Here is a 7468-nt window from a genome sequence, read left to right as displayed (position 1 = left end):
TATCAGTGTCTGCAACAGCCGTTCTCTACCCCTACGATTCGTGACAGACATGTAAGTGGTTTTTTTGCGGAGACAGCTTCAGGCCAATAAGTGAACACCACTGTGACGTAATGTCCACGGCAGCCTGTAGACCTGCTTCTTGACGAGACAACATGTCGTGCACCGATCACACAGTGATATCGTCCGCATAGACGAGGAAAAACCTCGTTATTTATTCCACAAAGGAACAAGACGGCGAGATCAAATATTGAGTAAGCATGCGGCACAGTGGGATTTTCCACTTGGTGAAGATACCCAGCACAGACCAAATACCACCAGACATTCAAGATCTGAAAAGGATGCCCTCCACCGGGCGAGTGCCCTGCCATCAGCACTTACGCTCAGTAAATGTTTATTCTCTCTCAGAGCTGGCAAATCAGTTACGCCGTTAAAAACAACCACATTAGAAGTACCTTACAACATATACCCTCGTAGGCATGTGCCATCATCAGCAGGACAGTATCATCGTCATCCCTTCATTCAAGGGCACCCGACAAAAGGAGGAAATGGTATACGGGCGCTTGCTGAAGGAGGGATGGCACTGTAAGTACGCTTTTTATTATTACTTTTAGGAGTTCCTGAACACGAGAGACAGCTCTAAACAGGGATCCAGCTCTCGACCGACAGATCGGGCTACATCCCCGAATACAAATGGAGAGTGAGGAGCAGGCTGTGGTGGTCTTCGCAGGGTCCGCGTGTTCCGCATACGGGTGAACACATGTGAGGAGAGGAACGCATTTGTGGACGCGTTTCTGTCAACTACAAAACCCGTCTGTTGGCTTCATGCGTGTTCCCGACCGGTGCCAGAGCGGTTTCGAGAAACGAAAAACGCATGCAGAATCACGCCACTTTCCGCTCGTGTGTCTGGCCCTCTACACTTCAAACTTTGAACGAACTGGTCGTAACATCAACGCTCGAGCATTGCAAGATCACTTTCTCTACACTGACACTTAGTGCAACATGAAAATCTAGGCGGCACTACGAAGTCTCGAAAGTGGCTCATTGCAATAGCATTTTGGTCTAATTGTACCTGCGCTAAAATAATTTTTCGGACCCGTGATGTTTTTTGCATCCCTCACCGTGGCTACTGAACCTAATTTTATGAGAAGTATTTGTTGATCGGCAACATTGGCAGCTCCCCAACCACCAGAAAGTGCCATGCCCCAGGCTGGAAAATCATCAGTGGCCAATTTATTCGTGTTTGGCAATACCTATGCCGCCATTATTTGCTGGTGTTTGGGAAAGCTGGCAAGCCAACTAATGGCCAAGCTCTGGAAGGGCAATATTGGACAATGCTTGGCAAAGCATATTCCCATCATAATGCCAATGCGTGGACACCATGCTATTTAATGCCCATTTCTGACCAGTTTTTATGGACAATGCGTATTCTAAAGGAGCCTCGTGGCCCGATTTCTGCTTTATACATGCCATTATACAGAAAATTGTTTTTTGCACACTAATTAAATAATTTTCTGGATAATGAAATGCATAAAACAGAAATCAAGCCGCTAGGCACAATAAAACTGCATCAACTTTGGGAATCAATTACAGGACTTCTCAAAAACAACTGAGCACCATAAGACAGCAGATCTCTGCGTACTTTTTTATTATGGACATTAAGTTTACAACGAGAAACCTGTCAAGAATACAAAATAAGTGTGTTCAAAACTTAAACACGAAAGCAAACACAAACAAAAAAGTAGACAATAAAATGGAAAAGCTCATGAAGCGCGAACAAATCCAGGCTTCATTCAGCTGCTTGAGATGCCTACAAAACAGAAACACTCAGGTAAATGAACACAAGACCCTTTTTCTTCGGCAATTCGCCGACCTGCCAAGATCACAATATTGAGTTCAACAGAACTATCGTAGACTAGTTCAGGCTGGAAGACTTGTTGTCTCTGCTGCATCCGCCATATGTCCAAGGGAAATACCTTCATGCTGTAGCACCTGAAATAAGTAAAAAAATCGTTCACTACAATGGTTAAATGCACGGTGCTTACTAAACACAGCACCTAGCAGCATTATTAACGCATGCACGTGTAAAAATAGTAATCTTAAACTTCTCGCTTGTTAACCACCCTTCTGAAACATGAAACGTGCTGCACTAACTGCTATGTATTTTTCAATACTGTGCTTTGCGATAGCAGTTACTTGGCTCGTTCTTGAGAAACTGTCTGGAATTTCACCGAAAATGTGCTTCAGACTATGGCAGTCGCAGAAGGAAATAAAAAAAGGTCATGGGACAAAGCATCGAGCCGGCGGTACCATGTAATATGTTGTGATTACTCTAGTCAGACAAACAAATATTCGTAGCAGAAAAACGTTTTGCATTAAACGTTTTATTTTCCTAAGTTTTGTTTTCTAACAACGCGGGATCGTAAACTTGCAAGTCACCGCCCTACACATTGGGTTGCGAACGCAGGAACCTTCACATGTTTTTTCGCAAGATATCTTTCCCAGCCGGGAGCTAGATGAGGTGCCCTGGGACCATGTAATTGGTCACAGATAATCCCTATTCCGAGTGACGCTACAAACCTAACTGATTGGGTTGTAGACTGGTTACGGTGTTGCTGTCGCCGTGGCTCACTTTTACCTCGTCCGACGCGGCAGTTGCTAACGGAACCGACGGAGAAGCCCAGCAGCAGTCTAATTACTTTGTTGCTCGGCAATTTATATGCGTAGCTCACGTAAATAATGAAAGAAAAGCTTCATTTCTGGGTAACGTTTAATGACGCCAGCTTAATACACCCGTAACTACTATTATACTCCGACTCACGCTGGACGCCATGAACCCACATTGGAAGCACGGCCGCTTGTTCGGAAATCACAAAGCCGGAAGGAGGATTGGTAGAAGTGGCGTCCCACAGATTGAAGCACATCTATGTGACCGCTTAATTCTTCGCAAGAACACGAAGCAGCACTCAAGCGCGTTAACCGTTACACACGACCGCTGAAGTTTATGCGGGAACGAGCGGGATCTCTCGCGTACCGCACTGAAAAATGAAGGGGTGACTCACGTTTACAGGCAAACGGAGGTATTCCAAAAATTGGCCGCGGATCTGCTCCTCTCGTTGCAAATGTCGTCAAAAGACGATAGTCTTTATCGGCTACTGCGAAGTAAATGCCTCCCTTCGCTTTGCCGCTCACCTCTCATGTTGTTCCTCTTGCGTCGCGCTCCTCCCAAGGTAAAGACGCCAAAGGTTTGCTTAAATCATTTTAAATTTCCCGCGTTCCACTGCTCCAAACCGGGTGTCTTGATGCGAACGCTGCCGTACGGCGGAGACGCGCGTTAATCGAGGCGCCCTACTCCACGTGCGTTGCAAGCAGGACGTGGAACCTCCCTAGTGGATCCTTGCATAACTGTTGCCGGTTGATATCTTAAAATGGCCCCAGAAGCTATAGTGGCGCGGGCGACAGCAGGCGACGGTGGAGTGAATTCTTTTTCTGCCGTTGATGAAGTATTTAATTTCGCAAAAGCAAGCATGTTTGATTTTTTTATAAAGGAACACTGCAAATATCACTTCTGTATTGATTTGCTGTCTCATATTTGCGTAATGTATTGTTCTTCTTCAACAATATTGACAAGTATGAACCTTACACCGGACATAGACGGGTAGATTTAGCTGTGACTATATAAGACTAATGGGCAGGCATTGTTTTGCTTTGGCCGGGTGGCTGAATCGAGTCACAGACAGACAGACGGACAGACATACAGACATACAGACAGACCAAAATTTCTGGGTTTAAGGAGCCCAAGAAAGACTATCGTCTTTAAAAAGCCGATATACTTATAACGCAGTAACCGACACCAAAACGGAGTTCACAGACACCTATAGGAGTACTACAAAACTATACCTCGGCAAAGTTGTCGCGGCTCACTCAAACTCACTCACAAATTTTTTTCGAATCACCACTCACTCAAACTCAGACTCAATGCTGAGCAGCAAATCTGTGGTTCACTCAAACTCAAACTCATAGTGAACGCAAAACTCAGAACTCACTCGGACTCAAAACTCAAAATGTACTCAGAACTCAAAATGTACTCAAACTCAAAATGTACTTCAACTCAAACTGTACTCACTACTCAAAATGTACTCAGTACTCACAATGTACTCAAAACCCAAAATGTACTCAAACTGATAATGTACTCAAAACTCAAGGTGTACTCAAACTTAAAATGTAATCAAAACTCAAAATGGACTCAGAACTCACTCGGTCTCAGGCGTACTCAAACTCAGTCGGACTCAAACTCGCTCAAGCTCAAACTCACCATGCTACACTAGCCTCGTGCTCACTCAAAATCAAACTCACGTGTGAGTTTGAGTCCAAATGAGTCTGAGTGAGTGGACTCATGAGTGAGTCTGCCGACCTGTGCACGAAACAGACGCAACCGTCATAGTGGAGCGTCCACCCGTTCAGAAACCATGGAGACAGGGGCAGCCCGGAAGCGCACATCGAAATATTCCTCCGGAAACCGTTGCGTTAGGACGAGTAAATGATCCATGTCTGCAGAACGTGTAGCACTAGCTCGAGTTCTAATTTGTATACGCTGCAGTGTAGTTTGAGTAAGCTTTGTTTCGTGACACGATGCTGTGGCCCATTAGTTAACTACATTTTGCTGCGCTGTTGCCAGTTTCTCACGCTAACCATCTTGTTTGCACATGCCACGCACACGGAATGCGCTTGTCCAGGACCCTCTTTTATCGGTCTGCTAAAGCTTGGCCTCCGATGGACTTTCCGTGTGACGTTCGTTCCCGTCACCGGTTGCTTGGCGCCCAATCAATCTTTCGTGCGAGTTACCGATGGGTGGCCGATTGCTCGGAAGCCAATGGGGACCCATGGAGTTTCCAAAGATTAGCAATCGGCCACTGCCGCTTGGAAACTTCAAGGAAGTCGCCGCTGATGTTGACTGCAGTATAAAGAGTAAAACCGCGTTCGACCACAGCACTTGTCACTCGTCCTGTGGTCTGTTGATAGCATTTTGTTCTGCCTATGCGCTATGTGCTAACAGCAAGCAGACCTGTGGTGTACACACTTGAACAAATACAGATACGACGGTAACGAATCGCTTATCTCATTTTTATCGCATTGTGCCCGCATCGGTGGCAGCAGCACAAAATATACGGTGCCCAAGTACGAATTACTTCTTGCGTACCTAACACCTTTCTCACTGACCCCCGTTAATCTGAACTGTCAATTATTCAGACAGTTCCATCGAAACATAAGCTCGTGGTCTTTCCTCAAGCGAGTTTGTACGGGTTTGTTAGTGATAGGTTTGCCAGAACGAAGCTAGCGTGCGTTAACGCTTCCTTTTTGAGCACTCCTAAATATCACACAGGCTGTTGCTTGAAGCAGTTTCACTAACATTAACGAGTAGAAAGTGATAAAGTTTGCTTTTAAAGAGTAAAAGCCTGAATTGGGACGATGTAAGATTTATTTTTATTGGGTTTACGTTGGCTTGACAGATGAAAGCGAGCTTTTGCAGGGCAGTTCTGTGGGGTGTCGCATTATCCAGACGCGCAGACAGCTTGGTTGCTTTTGAGAGACCATGCCCTTTCCCTCATTGGGGCCAATAAAATCCACAACTCCTAATAAGGCGAAAGCAAACAATATATCGTCCGCCTTCGCAAACGCCTGTCTACTAGGCGGCTGCATGCGGCGTGTTTCTCCTAGCACGGGACGACGGCGCGGTCTGTGGGGGCGCTGCCAAAACTGAGTAGCGCGTCCTCTGTATGTGCCGCACGCACGCTCTCTATTCCCATGACGCTGAACGCCGCGGTCAACAACGTGCCCGTGGCAGTCATCCCACAGAGCAGCGGGGGCACCCTCACGACAAGTAGTTTAGACCAACGTTCCTCGAAGTAGGATTTCGAAGCTGGTGTGACATTTGCGGCATATTATAAGTTTAGGTCTGGCGCCGCAAAAGCGTATTCAAATTAATCAGGCACGCTGCCTGTAGCACTTCCATACGATTCAGATAAAGTCGAACAAGCACGCAGACCCTCAAGAAGACGTATACAGTAGAATCTCGATAAACGTAAACCGCTTAAACGGAATTGCCGCTTAAACGGAACAGTAGCCGGTAAGTTGGTTGGTTTTGTATTCAGATAAGGTAAAAAAGCTCCCGGTGATCGGAACTAAAATTTCTGCGTCACCGTGTAAACGGAACCAGAATTGGAACTTCTTGTGATACCCATTGGCATGAGAGTCATCAGCTTTTTACGGTTCCGTGGTTTTGATTTTGTTTTTTTTTTCTTCCTCCGTGTTTTTTAGCGTCATTGGCCTCGTAAGCCTGGTCTCGCAAGTGGTTAGCCATGTTAGCGCAATGAATGGAACATCGCAGTGTTCCAGTCGTTCGGTCTCGGTTCAAGACGCCGAGGTTATAGGGCTCAGCTCCTGCCGCCTCGTTCGGGCCATCGTGGTGCTATTCGCGCTTCATTACCGCGTTGTCTTCTTCTAAATTCGGTGGCTCGCAAGCACTCGCGCAGTTGAGGCCTCTAGCCTCCGTGAATATGCAGTTGCATGGGCTCAAACAAAAATAATTGATGCATTTTGAAGTGCACAGCGACCCATTGTTGCCAAATCAACTTTGTGAATGCTGTGACTAGGCCTCTTGTAGTTTTCTTGCTTTCTGAAAAAGTATTAGCTACATTGACCTTCTAGTGCTTAGAGTTCCACGACACTCCATTAAGAGTGTGTACGCGCGTAAATTTGCACCTTTACACATCTCTCTCAGTAAACGGAACTCCTGTTAAACGGAACTAATTTTTTCGGTCCCTTGAAGTTCCGTTTATAGAGAGTCTACTGCATAATGTAAATAAAATGAGTTTTACAGATGTCTTTGTGTCAGTCACGCATATTTCTTCTGGAAGTTTCGATAATGCGTTACTATTGCTAACCAGCGAAGTCTCTTCGACGTCTCACGCGGGTATAAGTAATATTTCAAAGTTGGAACTGGTAAAATATCAGCGTTGCACCTGCGCTCCTCAGTTGTCACAATATTTCGACAGTGCATCTCACTATTACAGCGACCACTGCACCATTTTACGAAAAACACCATGTGGTCACTAGAAAACGCTTCGCGGCGACTCTGAAAAAACTTTGTGTAGTTTGTTTGTAGAACAATCATGACAACCGTCTTGTTACGCGAGATGAAATATTTATGAATGCCGGTACGTTTAAAATAGAAGTTTCAGGCAAAACATTAGTAAAAGTAAAAAAAAAAGAATTTTTGCATAACGTCAGGTGGGCAAACAAGTGGTTTGTGGGCAAAAAGAATTTCTTATTTTTGCGTTAAAATTTTGAAAATTTACGTGTTTTTGCATTTCTTAAAGTTTGTTGTGTATATATGCAGCATTGTGTCTTGTTTGTGCTATCTTTTTTTGTTTTCACTGTTATTCGTATTAAGTTGTTTAAGTTGCGAGGT

The sequence above is a fragment of the Haemaphysalis longicornis genome, unplaced genomic scaffold, assembly GCF_048455015.1.
Source record: "Haemaphysalis longicornis isolate Haplotype H1 unplaced genomic scaffold, Haemaphysalis longicornis Haplotype H1 scaffold_8, whole genome shotgun sequence".
NCBI lineage: Eukaryota > Metazoa > Arthropoda > Arachnida > Ixodida > Ixodidae > Haemaphysalis > Haemaphysalis longicornis.
Note: the sequence above shows the minus strand (reverse complement) of the source record.